Genomic DNA, 13,760 nt, shown 5'->3' with positions numbered 1-13,760 from the left:
CCACTACTCGGCCCAACAACTAGTGCTCATATCAAGGGTCAATTAGGTCGTGCATCTAGGGTTTCACACAACTCCTAAACGTAAATGCACAAACATGCTATACGGAAGGCATGCGCAAGTTTGGCAAAACACGTAGGATTCTCATGCAACCGGGGCTTGCCTGCAAGCAAAGGGGATGGAAGCTGCTCGACTTCTGGGGCGACTTCGACTTCCGCAGGCAGGAACGCGGCTACGGCTTCTTCGTCGGGCGCCGGGTGCAACTCGTAGAAACCGTCGGCGAGGTGCAGCTCTACACGAATGCAATGCAAGGGTTAGCTTAATGTTTGATTCAACAGGAACACTGGCTCGCCTGAGCCCAGAAACTTGCGACAAAGAGCAGAGGGTTATGGTGGTTCAAGAGAGCTGATGATGATCGACAGGTAAGGGTAGGAAGGGAAAACTAGTGGTCTAATCCTTGAACTAGAGGATGTGATAACTGGGGTCCTCAGACGTAAGCGCTGAAGGGTTCCCATGTTTTACACCTACACCCTCGAGTTGAAGGAAAAGATCACAGCCAAGCCCTCGGGCGAGGCGGACAAGGGTCGGCGGAACAAACAGGGTCGGACGAGACGGAACTGGGGTCGGGCGGATAGGAAAGGTCGGGCGAAGCGGACTTAGGGTCGGCAACTCACCTTCTTCCTGAAAGGAAAGCTTGGGGTCGGGAAGAGGCAGATTGGGGCGAAGGAACTAAAGCTTCGAGCAAGGACTAAGACTGGCGATGCTCCGGCGGCGGCGCTTCTTGCGGATCGCAAGAGAGTTCTACGCAGCACAAAGGAGCAAGCTGCTGAGTGACTTGGAGGAACTGAGAAGGAACTGGGAGAAGAACTTCTCAAGAACTGGATGGGTGGCGCTAGGAGCTTGAGCAGGGAGCTAGAGGAGGCTAAAGACAACAAAGGCGGAGGGAACTCCGGTGACGGGGGCATCCCTTTTATAGCTGCTGGAGCAGAGGAACGGAACGTCGCGGAGAGAGAGAAGGGGAGCGGCGCGAAGGTCGGGGGAAGCAATGGAGTGCTCCGCCGTGGCGGCGATTGAGCAAGCAGGGCGGTGCCGCAGAACTCTGGGAGTGACGCCAGCGATCATTGCGCTACTCCGTCAGGGCGGCGTAGGCGCTGGTAGACCGGTGGTTGGGATCTGGCGGAAAGCGGGCGTCGTCGTGCGGAAGAGGTGATAGAAGCGACCGGTTAAACGGCGCTAGAATCGAGGGCGCAAAGGCAAGAAGACAGGCGGACGCGGGCGCGGGGGATAGCGCGGAACAACAGATTGTCGGGCGGCTTCTGACAGAGCGGGGAAAGGGACTGTCGCGGCCGCGGTCGGGGTTGGCGGTGGAGGAATCGTCTTGTAGCGACGACCGGGCGGCGCAACTGTTGCTGGAAGGGACGGAAAACACGGGCGACATCGATCTCCGGGGCCGGGATCTGGTATCGTGATGATGGGCGCGGGAGGCGAGGAACTGCAGAAAGGGTGCAGAGGGGCTTCCGCTGCCATTGGGGAAAGGGGGCGCGAAGACCCACTTGGTCGCTTGCCAGAGACAAAACTGAGCGGCGGGCGTCGGAGAAGACGAGCCGCGCGGCAGGAAGACTCTGAGGCGGCCATGCAACTCGAGTGCGGCTGGCGCGGGGGATCTGGAAAAAGATCTCACGGGTCCACCGGGGGATAGATCGGACGGGTGAGGAAGATCAGCAGGATCCGATGGAGGGCTAAGCTCGCCGGGGTTGGGAAAGGAACGAAGCGGTAGGGGTCGGATCTCAGGGGTCGGAACTGGCGGAAGACTGAGCACTTAGGTGCGGTCAAACAAAACAGCTGACTACGGTTAAGGGCTAAGATCGAACCTAACTGGGAAAGGTTAGGGGTCGGTCGTTACACCAGTGTTAATGACACCTCAAGTATGACATCAAGTAGTAAGGGTGAAATTTGGATTAAAGGAAGGTGTTTTGAGTCAAAAATCGAATTTGAGTCAAATTCAACCAAATTTGCAATTTGGAGATTTAAATTCGGAAAAATTTGCCAAAAATACGAAGTGGAGGTCTGGGAAAGTTTAGAACTTAAGGGGATGAATTTAGGCATTAAATTAAGTCCCTAACTCCTTAAGAAATGCAATTAAAAATCAAAACCAAATAAGTACTATTCACTATCCGAAAACAGGAAATTCAGAAAAACATGATGAGTATTCATTTTGGAAATTGAATTCTGCCCAATTTTTCAAGTAAGTGAACGAAGGCAACTAGACAGCGGTGAAGTATGATCCTTGGACATGTTTAATAAGGTGTTGTTGCTCAGAGATAGCGAAAGAATCAAATTTAAATCAAAGCTCAAAGTCAGCACTCTAACTATTTCGGCCAACTCTTGAGCTGCAAAAATTCTAAGTCTGAAAACAGTGTTAACTAGCAATGTTTGGAGCGAATTTCAGAAAAATCCAGTGCAAAGGTTATATAGTTTCTTGTGCAAAATAGAATCCTTGCTGGTTGTAGAGCACGAATGGGTAGTGGTTGGCCTATATGGAATACATTTGGGCTACTGAAATTGGTGCCAAAGAAGGGTAAATGACCATGTTTAGGACTGTCGAACTGAATCGATAAAGTTCAGTAACAGTACAAGCTGACAGAAACTTTGAGCTTCAAAATTCCGATCTTAGGGTGCTTATTTCGGTTAGAGGTTAATCTATCAAATGGAGTACTTGGACTACTCTACAAGTTTGCTTAAAGGAGTTTTGCGAGTTGAGATCAAAAGGTTGAGTAAATGAGGTCTGAACATATCGGTTGGGAAGGGATAAAAGGAAACGAAGAGAAAGATCAGAACAGAGCAGGAGCCGTGCTGCCGCCGGCACTTCTGCCCGCCGGCCAGCGCGATGACTTCATCCGCGCCACGCACACCCGTGAGTTGTCGAGGTGGCCGTCATGCACGCGGTGAAAAATTTGTATTTATACCGTCCCGCGCTTATCGTTCACCGGCCGTCATTCCTTTTTGCCGCGCAAGCTCAAGCTCGAGCGAGCCTCACCATCGCCGGCCGAACCCTGCAGCTCCGCCGTTCTCCTCCACCTTTCCACTCGCCCAGCATCTCGCCGACACCCCACACCCCACCTTTTCTCAGCTCCCCGCCGTCGAGCTCATGTTCCTGCCGCATCTCCTGTCTACCGCCGCTGCTACTGCCCTCCGGTGAGCCCTCCGCGCCGCCCCTTCTTTCACTCATTTGGTCGGGTTTAGGGGGTTCTTGGGTCGTGTAGAAGCCGTAGGGTGCGACACCGGCCGTCCTTGCGACGCCGTCGTGCGTCGCCAGGGCCGGCCGATGGCCAAGACGCGGCCGCCCGTGGAGGGGCCGGCTCGGGCCGCCTCCCGGCGAGCTGGCGGTGGGCGCGGGCGCGCCTGGCCTGGGCGCCGCCGCCCCGGCCGGCTCGGCCGCCGGCGAGCCGCCGTTGGCCGGGGCCCATCCCGCTTTTTCCCGCCGGCGTGCGCGTGACCCTGGTCAGGGGAAGAAGAAGCCCCTGACCAAGGGGCCCGCCTGTCAGCCGCTAGAGGGGGGGTACCGGTTAGAAAAAAAGTAGAGGGAGGGGCCGGCCCAAGGGGCCCACGAATCGGTGAGGGTGGGTAGATGAGGCCCGGTAGAAAAAGGTTTCAGGGGTTTTTCCGGTTAAAGTTTGGTTTGTTGATTTTAAAAATGAATTTAATTACCTGTTACATTTTTTAATTCACTATAAATTGTATAGGTACCCAAAAATAATGAAATAAATTTCTTTAGGTTTGTTTTAATCTCCTTTACACATTAAAATTGTTAAAACTTATTTGCTTATATAAACCTTTTTGGTATTTATTTAAGTGCTTCAATTAAGGATATTAAATAAATATTTAATAATTCCAAAATACATAAAAAAATGAATTAATGCTTTTCTAATTACAAATTAATCATAATCTATAGTAATTAGGAGATAAGGTTAGAAAATATGTTTAATACTTTTCAAAAATAAAAAGAAAAGGCTTGCCTTTAAAAAGATAAAGATTTAAGTATTTACTTAATACTTTTTCTTAATATATTTAAATAAATGCTTAAACTTTATAAATAAATAAAATTCTGAGTAATGTTTTATTTAATTCCAAATAAATGTTAATCTATAGTTCTGCATTTTCTTTTACATTAGAATTTATTACAAATGCTTTTCAAAAATAAAAGGAAAAGTCTAAAATGAGTTTAATTGAGGGAGTTTAAGATCGTGAGTTAAACGTTATGGGTAGAGTTTGGTTGGCTTGCAACTTTATCATGAAGTTAAGTTGTCTAAGTCATTATTGGCTTGCAACTTTATCATGAAAGGAGTTGTAAAGTCCTGTACGTAAAAAGTTGCATCTCTGACTCATGCATACGCTTTATCATAGGCACTGAAGCTCCCGAAGTGGAATTTCTGGAAATCTCTGAAGAACCTTCGGAGTTTGAAGAAATTGTCGAGTTGATTCCTTGTGAAGCCGAACAGTCGGGCAACACTAACATTTTTACAGATCCAGGCAAGCCCCGGTGCATCTATGCCTATCTACTTTGGAGCTATTATTTCATGTGTCCATCTATTGGTTATTTCCTTATGAATGCATTAGGTCCAGGTGTTGATTGGAACCTTACTTTTATGCACAATCCAACCTTGTCATTAAGGACATCTTTGCCACTTGTTCAATAATTAGTAAGTAACCTCTGCTTAATCAAACATAGTCGTGCTTCCTTCACCATTCCTGAGTACCTATGGTACTCAGCCACCTAAGACAAGATTTCGTACCCGTGCTTGGCGTGCAGTGGAAGGGCAGGGCGTAGCCTGAAACTCACAGTGGAGATCGCCAGACGTGGGATTCCATGTGGGGGTGCGGCCCTGGGTTCGAGTAGTCATATTTCCGATCGTTGGGTACCTCTAGTCGAAAGGTCGTTATGTGCAACCCGGATAGTTTTACATGGCTGGTGGTCGGGTATCTCCTGCAGGATGTAAAAATTGGTCCGGATCATCGCAATTCTCGGATATGAATGCACTTGATCATTGCTTAAGCATCGTAGTGTAACAAAGAGAAGGGAACCGTTGCTTTCGGATAAATATGTTGTATGACGTAGTTCTATCTGGTTGCTAAAATATTTTTCATCATCTAGACGGATCAGGTAACAAACTCAATCTGAATAAAAGATAAAACTAAGGTTTCACTTATAGTAAGCTCTTTCTGCAAAATGTGAGTCAGCTAGTACACCAAAAAGCTATCATACAGGGTATCCATATTAATTATATTGGTTAGACGGGTCAGACTTGCTGAGTACTTCGTACTCAGGGGATCCTTTGTTGTTGTTTTCAGAAACCCAGCAGGGACACAGCGAGGAGGGAGCACCGAAGAACTAGGGTATTTTACGAGTCTAATACCCTAGAATAAACTTAGATGTTTAATTACTTACCCCGGACTGTGTTATATTTTAAACTCTTTGCAATGGTTTAACTTGCACTGTTAAGTTTCTTCAATCTATGGTTTGTAATAAATCGTACCCCTGTTATGTATGTAAAAACGTAATGTTTGTTGATGCTATCCCATCGTGGAAGCGATCCTGATGTATGGCTATGAAACACACCGTGGAGGTTTTCAAGGAGTTCTGTGAACATAATCCTTGACGGACTACCGGATTTAAACTGTTTTAAGTGTGTTATGAATAATTGTTGTTTTGACAGCAATTAGGCACACTTAAGCAAGTTTAAGTTGGGCGGTTCCGCCACAATTAATAATAAAGAAAGTGGTGGGAAGGGTCTTACTGCTGATGGTGAGGTCGACGCAGAGGGTGCCACGAGCGGGGGATACGTTGCCTTCGAAGTCCTTGAGCATCATGTCTGTTTTGGTCAAGTCATCATCACTTTTCCCAAGCTTCCAGAGCACGGCATATGGCATGATGTTGACTGCCGCTCCTCCGTCTACCATCAATCTGGTGAGGGGTCGGCCATTGACATGCCCTTTAAGGAACAACACTTTCAAGTGTTGCTGCTTGTCATCTTCGGACTTCTCGAACGTGGCTATCATTGGCTCCAAAACCAATTGTGCCATCTGTTCTTCTGTCGCCGATATATCCTGTCGGTCGGCAGGAGTCATAAATTCCATCGGCAGTATGAAAACCATGCCGATGTCGGCTGCCCATTCATCGACTGCCGATTCATTGCCTCCTCTGTCGTTTCTTTTGGGGCGCCATATCTGAGACCTGTCTTTCCTCTTGTCCATCATGTACTGTTGTTCTTCCTCCTGCTGTTCCCACTGGCGGAGTTTGGCGGAACCACCTCGGATTAGCTTGATTAAGCAGAGTTTAGCCGCCTAACATGCGACACTCCTGTTTAACTCGAGCTAACACGAAGTGCTGTCGGACTTCATCCGATTTAACCACTTAAACAGGATCGAGTTCAGCAACCCACACAAGGTGAGCGGTTACAGAGAATACAACGAGTCCACGGATTTAAACAAGTTTTACTCATTTTGGTTCCACCATAAAATCCAACATTTGGGTTTACAAAACAAGGAACAACAGAGAAAGCTAGCGGAAGACTTTGTCGGGGTCGGATGTCCTGGGCGAGGCCAGCCAGAACATCATTGGGTCCTCTCCTCGCCGTCCGAGGAGGGGTCCCACTCGACCGTCCAGCCTGGCGGAAGCTGGGGCGGCCAAGCACCAACCAGAGAGGGGTCGGACGTGGCAGCTTCACCTGAAAACAGAAGCCACAACAAGGCTGAGCTACTAAGCTCAACAAGACTTAACCGATAGGAGTAAGGACTACTCCTCCTTCTAGACATGCAAGGCTTCTTGGCTGAGGGGTTTGTTTGCCAAAAGCACTAAGTATAACCTATTTTTGAGTTTTAGCTCCGGTTCTGAGTTGATTAACCGATCTAGGTTTTGCCAACTATTCTAGGCAACCATAGAGCCAAACAAGATGTGTAGATATAACAAACAACATTGCCATCATCATATTCCTCAATTACTAAGGGTGACATAGCGATCAAGAAATCTCAGACTGTGACAGGCAGACGAATCGATTCGAGTTCTTTAACCATGCATGGTGAACCTAGCCCCACGACATCCGCGCACTCGGAGGTCGCTTCCTGTGTCGGCCTTCCCCATCAATCCCCTAACCCGTGTCGGGCCTATTTCCTTTGGTGCAAGGTTCCACAGACCCGGCCTCTGCCGTCCTGTGACCACGCTTTGCCACCACGTGCGACAACCAGCAGGGGAAACTCCGTTCCAAGAACAATGGGGCGACCGCTCACGTCTAGGTTCAATCAGGTACTAGGCTTCCTTATCCCATACTAAGTATGAGGCTAGTACTTTCAAACACTTGATCACGAACACCACCACTGTCGGGCCTTAGCAAGTTTCATAGACAGACGGGGCGACCATCCGTCCACCAAAGAGTTACCCAAAAACCCTGCCCCGTCCATCGTCCTTATAGTTGTAACAGGAGAGTAAATCATGCAACTCCTACAACTCGCGAGTGACAGGAGATCACTCGGCTTTTACCGTCTCCTATTTAAGCAATGCAACTACTCGGTCCAACAACTGGTGCTCATATCAAGGGTTAACTAGGTCGTGCATCTAGGGTTTCACACAACTCCTAAACGTAAATGCACAAACATGCTATACGGAAGGCATGCGCAAGGTTGGCAAAAACACGTAGGATTCTCATGCAACCGGGGCTTGCCTGCAAGCAAGGGGGACGGAAGCTGCTTGACTTCTGGGGCGACTTCGGCTTCCGCGGGCAGGAACTCGGCTACAGCTTCTTCGTCGGGCGCCGGGTGAAGCTCGTAGAAACCGTCGGCGAGGTGCAGCTCTACACGAATGCAATGCAAGGCTTAGCTTAAACGTTTATTTCAACAGCAACACTGGCTCGCCTGAGCCCAGAAACTTGCGACAAGGAGCAGGAGGTTATGGTGGTTCGAGAGAGCTGATGTTAACCAGAAGGTAAGGGTGGGAAGGAACTAGTGGTCTGATCCTTGAACTAGAGGACGTGATAACTAGGATCCTCAGACGTAAGCGCTGAAGGGTTCCCAAGTTTTACACATACACCCTCGAGTTGAAGAAAAAGATCACAGCCAAGCCCTCGGGCGAGGCGGACAAGGGTCGGCGGAATAGACAGGGTCGGACGAGACGGAACTGGGGTCGGGCGGATAGGAGGGGTCGGGCGAGGCGGACTTAGGGTCGGCAACTCACCTTCTTCCTGAAAGGAAAGCTTGGGGTCGGGAAGAGGCAGACTTGGGCGAGTGATCTAAAGCTTCGAGCAAGGGCTAAGACCGGCAATGCTCCGACGGCGGCGCTGCTTCTTGCGGATCACAAGAGAGCTCTACGCAGCACAAAGGAGCAAGCTGTTGGGTGACTTGGAGGAACTGAGAAGGAACTGGGAGAGGAACTTCTCGAGAACTGGGTGGGTGGCGCTAGGAGCTTGAGCAGGGAGCTAGAGAGGGCTAAAGGCAACAAAGGCGGAGGGAACTCCGGTGACGGGGGCATTCCTTTTATAGCTGCTGGAGCAGAGGAACGGAAACGTCGCGGAGAGAGAGAAGGGGAGCGGCGCGAAGGCCGGGAAGAAGCAATGGAGTGCTCTGCCGTGGCGGCGATTGAGCAAACAGGGCGGTGCTGCAGAACTCCAGGGGTGACGCCAGCGATCATTGCGCTACTCCGTCAGGACGGCGTAGGCGCGGGTAGACCGGTGGTTGGGATTTGGCGGAGAGCGGGCGTCGCCGTGCGGAAGAGGTGATAGAAGCAACCGGTTAAACGGCGCTAGGATCGAGGGCGCACAGGTGGGAAGACAGGCGGACGCGGCGCGGGGGAGAGCGCGGAAGAACAGATTGTCGGGCGGCTTCTGACAGAGCGGGGAAAGGAAATGTCACGGCCGCGGTCGGGGTTGGCGGTGGAGGAATCGTCTTGTAGCGATGATCGGGCGGCGCGACTGTGGCTGAAGCGACGGAAAAGACGGGCGACATCGGGCTCTGGGGCCAGGATCTGGTGGTGTGATGATGGGTGCGGGAGGCGAGGAACTGCGGAAAGGGTGCAGAGGGGCTTCCGCTGCCATTGGGGAAGGGGGTGCGAGAACCCACTTGGTCGCTTGCTAGAGACAAAACTGAGCGGCGGGCGTCGGAGAAGACGAGCCACGCGGCAGGAAGACTCTGAGGCAGCCATGCAACTCGAGTGCGGCTGACGCGGGGGATCTGGAAAAGATCTCGCGGGTCCACCGGGGGACAGATCGGACGGGTGAGGAAGATCAGCAGGATCCGACGGAGGGCTGAACTCGCCGGGGTCGGGAGAGGGGCGAAGCAGGCAGGGGTCGGATCTCAGGGTCGGGACTGGCGGAAGACTGAGCACGCAATTGTGGTCAAACAAAACAGCTGACTAAGGTTAAGGGCTGAGATCAAACCTAACTGGGAAAAGTTAGGGGTCGGTCGTTACAGCCTACCCCTCTTAAAAAGAATCTCGTCCCGAGATTCAAAGATCAAGGGTGTGCTATTCTTACCTCCTTGATGGGATAGAAAACCTGGGAAACGCTTGTTCAGATATTGGTCCGTTTCCCATGTTGCTTCATCTTCGGTGTGGTTCCTCCAGAGGATCTTGTACATCTTTACCACTTGGCGTCGGGTGTGCCTTTCCTTTTGGTCAAGAACTCGATCTGGGTACTCGGCGTAGGTCAGGTCAGGTTCTACTTGAAGCTGTTCTTGTTCTAAGATCTCCACTGGAACTCGGACACATTTCTTCAACTGAGACACATGGAAAACATCATGTATGGCTGATAGCTGTTCTGGGAGTTGGATCCGGTAAGCAACGGGTCCACATTTTTCCACAATCTCATAAGGGCCAACATAGCGGGGAGCTAACTTGCCCTTTATTCCAAACCGTTGCACTCCTTTGGTCGGGGAGACTCGAAGGTACACATGATCACCAAGGTCGAACTGCAGGGGTCTCCTCCGCTGGTCGGAGTAACTCTTCTGTCGAGATTGGGCAGCCTTGAGATTTGCCTGAATTACCTTCACTTGTTCTTTGGCTTCTGCCACTAAGTCAGGGCCATAAACCTGTCTCTCTCCTGGTTGGGACCAGTTCAAGGGTGTCCTGCATCTCCGGCCATACAGGGCCTCAAACGGTGCCATCTTCAAACTGGCCTGATAGCTGTTGTTGTAGGAGAACTCTGCTAAGGGCAGGCACTTGTCCCAGCTTTTATCGTAGTGGATAACACAAGCTCTTAGCATGTCTTCGAGGATCTGATTTATTCTCTCGGTTTGGCCATCGGTTTGGGGATGATAGGTTGAGCTTCGGATGAGCTTGGTGCCCATAGATGCTTGTAATTGCTCCCAAAAATGGGCTACAAACTGAACTCCTTGATCAGAGATGATGGTCTTGGGTACACCATGTAGGGAAACGATACGGTCGAGGTACAACTCTGCATATTGCTTGACTGTGTAGGTGGTACAAACAGGAAAGAAATGTGCTGTCTTGGTCAGACGGTCCACTACAACCCAGATGGAATCATACCGTTGAGTTGTAACGTGTAATCCCACTATGAAGTCCATGCTGATGTCTTCCCATTTCCAAGAGGGAATAGGTAGCGGCTGCAGGGTTCCTGCTACCTTCAAGTGACTGGCCTTGACACGTTGACAGGTGTCACATTCCGAAACATAACGAGCTATCTCTGGTTTCATTCCACTCCACCAAAAGGTCTGACGGAGATCATGGTACATCTTGTTGCTGCCAGGGTGGATTGAGAACTTGGAAAGATGAGCTTCATCTAGGATCTGTTTCCTCAACTCGGGGTCGGCGGGCACTACTAGTCGGCTTCCATGGTACACACCTCCCGTTTCGTCCTGACGGAATTGCTTAAATCCTTCCTCCTTTGCTGAGATCTTGCTGATGATCCGTTTTACATCCTTATCCTCCACTTGTGCGAATTTGGTCCTCCAAAACTGAGTTAAGGATGATGTGACTAAGGGTTCCCTGAGGAACAATCTCCAAACTCAGTTTTCCCATCTCGTGACACAGGGTTCTGGTGAAGGCTGCTGACAGCAAGCAGTTGCAATGGGGTTTGCGACTGAGGGCATCGGCTACCACATTGGCCTTGCCAGGATGATAGTGCACTTCCAACTCATAAACCTTTATCAACTCCAGCCATCTTCTCTGACGCATGTTGAGGTCGGCTTGAGTGAAGATATACTTGAGGCTCTTGTGGTCGGTGTAGATGTTGCAGTGAGCTCCCATTAAGTAGTGCCTCCATATCTTCAAGGCATGTATCACTACTGCCAACTCTAGGTCATGGGTCGGGTAGAGAAGCAGAAGGGCTTAACCGAGAGCAACTAAGAGGAACTAGAAATCCTTAGATCCAAAAGAACTCTTTCGGACAGGGTCGCTGTTGAGAAGGAAACATTACAGATTTTAGAAGCATGCACGGCCTACCGTAATCTTAATCAAAAACAACTGCCCGAACCTTGGGTCTTACGCGGTCAGCGCCGGTGACAAGGCAACAATACGTCTCTCCCTATAATAACTAGCCGGTTCTAGCAACGTCTTAACGAGCGCGGTTAGCAACCTGCAGAAAACACACACACGAACCTTTCGTGCCAGCACCCATGAAAGCGTTCCCAAACATTACCGTTAACTATAGGAACGGCACCCATGCGTCTAAGGCTGCATGGACAGCACTCAACCGTGGGAATAGGTTCCTTCCGAATAGAACCATATAACCCTTCGCATACTCGTGATGCGGCATCAGCACACGTATAATAGACGTGGCGAAACAACCGTGCCGATAGGCTCGTTGGAATCGAGCCATACCAACCTTCGTATGGAACACATACAGAACCTGCGCACGTGTAATAGACGTGGGTGAAAACAACCGCGAAGATAGGGTCCTTTGAATGGAGCTCCCTATCAACCCTCGCATACTCGCGATGCGGAACTCGGCACACGTATGATAGACGTGGCGAAGTGCTGGAGGGGTTAGCAACATAACCAAGTACTTATTAGTCACCTGAAACAACCCCAAAATCCCCTAGGGCCTCTCGCACTAAGTCATCCTTAACGACCGTACGAGATTTTCAAAAGTTTCTTGCAATTTTTATCCTTTTCAAAGAAGTGTTTAGGGCTCATTGGATTCTCTGATATGCTAAACACGAGCTCTGATACCAGCTGTGGTGGAACCACCTCGGATTAGCTTGATTAAGCAGAGTTTAGCCGCCTAACATGCGACACTCCTGTTTAACTCGAGCTAACACGAAGCGCCGTCGGACTTCATCCGATTTAACCACTTAAACAGGATCGAGTTCAGCAACCCACACAAGGTGAGCGGTTACAGAGAATACAACGAGTCCACGGATTTAAACAAGTTTTACTCATTTTGGTTCCACCATAAAATCCAACATTTGGGTTTACAAAACAAGGAACAACAGAGAAAGCTAGCGGAAGACTTCGTCGGGGTTGGATGTCCTGGGCGAGGCCAGCCAGAACATCATTGGGTCCTCTCCTCGCCGTCCGAGGAGGGGTCCCACTCGACCGTCCAGCCTGGCGGAAGCTGGGGCGGCCAAGCACCAACCAGAGAGGGGTCGGACGTGGCAGCTTCACCTGAAAACAGAAGCCACAACAAGGCTGAGCTACTAAGCTCAACAAGACTTAACCGATAGGAGTAAGGACTACTCCTCCTTCTAGACATGCAAGGCTTCTTGGCTGAGGGGTTTGTTTGCCAAAAGCACTAAGTATAACCTATTTTTGAGTTTTAGCTCCGGTTCTGAGTTGATTAACCGATCTAGGTTTTGCCAACTATTCTAAGCAACCATAGAGCCAAACAAGATGTGTAGATATAACAAACAACATTGCCATCATCATATTCCTCAATTACTAAGGGTGACATAGCGATCAAGAAATCTCAGACTGTGAGAGGCAGACGAATCGATTCGAGTTCTTTAACCATGCATGGTGAACCTAGCCCCACGACATCCGCGCACTCGGAGGTCGCTTCCTGTGTCGGCCTTCCCCATCAATCCCCTAACCCGTGTCGGGCCCATTTCCTTTGGTGCAAGGTTCCACAGACCCGGCCTCTGCCGTCCTGTGACCACGCTTTGCCACCACGTGCGACAACCAGCAGGGGAAACTCCGTTCCAAGAACAATGGGGCGACCGCTCACGTCTAGGTTCAATCAGGTACTAGGCTTCCTCATCCCATACTAAGTATGAGGCTAGTACTTTCAAACACTTGATCACGAACACCACCACTGTCGGGCCTTAGCAAGTTTCATAGACAGACGGGGCGACCATCCGTCCACCAAAGAGTTACCCAAAAACTCTGCCCCGTCCATCGTCCTTATAGTTGTAACAGGAGAGTAAATCATGCAACTCCTACAACTCGCGAGTGACAGGAGATCACTCGGCTTTTACCGTCTCCTATTTAAGCAATGCAACTACTCGGTCCAACAACTGGTGCTCATATCAAGGGTTAACTAGGTCGTGCATCTAGGGTTTCACACAACTCCTAAACGTAAATGCACAAACATGCTATACGGAAGGCATGCGCAAGGTTGGCAAAAACACGTAGGATTCTCATGCAACTGGGGCTTGCCTGCAAGCAAGGGGGACAGAAGCTGCTCGACTTCTGGGGCGACTTCGGCTTCCGCGGGCAGGAACTCGGCTATAGCTTCTTCGTCGGGCGCCGGGTGAAGCTCGTAGAAACCGTCGGCGAGGTGCAGCTCTACACGAATGCAATGCAAGGGTTAGCTTAAACGTTT

The sequence above is a fragment of the Setaria italica genome, chromosome IV (genome assembly GCF_000263155.2).
Source record: "Setaria italica strain Yugu1 chromosome IV, Setaria_italica_v2.0, whole genome shotgun sequence".
In the NCBI taxonomy this organism is placed as follows: domain Eukaryota; kingdom Viridiplantae; phylum Streptophyta; class Magnoliopsida; order Poales; family Poaceae; genus Setaria; species Setaria italica.
Note: the sequence above shows the minus strand (reverse complement) of the source record.